Source organism: Pyxicephalus adspersus, chromosome 4 (genome assembly GCF_032062135.1).
Source record: "Pyxicephalus adspersus chromosome 4, UCB_Pads_2.0, whole genome shotgun sequence".
Classification (NCBI taxonomy): domain Eukaryota; kingdom Metazoa; phylum Chordata; class Amphibia; order Anura; family Pyxicephalidae; genus Pyxicephalus; species Pyxicephalus adspersus.
This window is the reverse complement of record NC_092861.1, coordinates 109,893,062-109,893,409: the sequence shown is the minus strand read 5'-3', so window position 1 is coordinate 109,893,409 and position 348 is coordinate 109,893,062.

Sequence of the window (348 nt, the reverse complement as noted above, 5' to 3'; positions counted from 1 at the left end):
TTTTTTTCCTTTTAGGTAAAGCTATATACTGTATATATCTTTATGTAAAAGGAAAAGAATTGTACACACTGTTCATTTCTATCAAGAGGGAAGGATGAGCAGTAGGCACCCCACTGCATCCTCCAGCATAGGAAATGACAATGGTCATCCCTAGTTGGTATTATTATTATTACATAGTATTTATATAGCGCCAACATATTATGCAGCGCTTTACAAAGTCCATAGCCATGTCACTAACTGTCCCTCAAAGGGGCTCACAATCTAATGTCCCTACCTCATTTATATGGGATTAACACTGATATAAAGCTGAATGCTGATATAAAGCCAAATCAAGTTACTGATGACTAC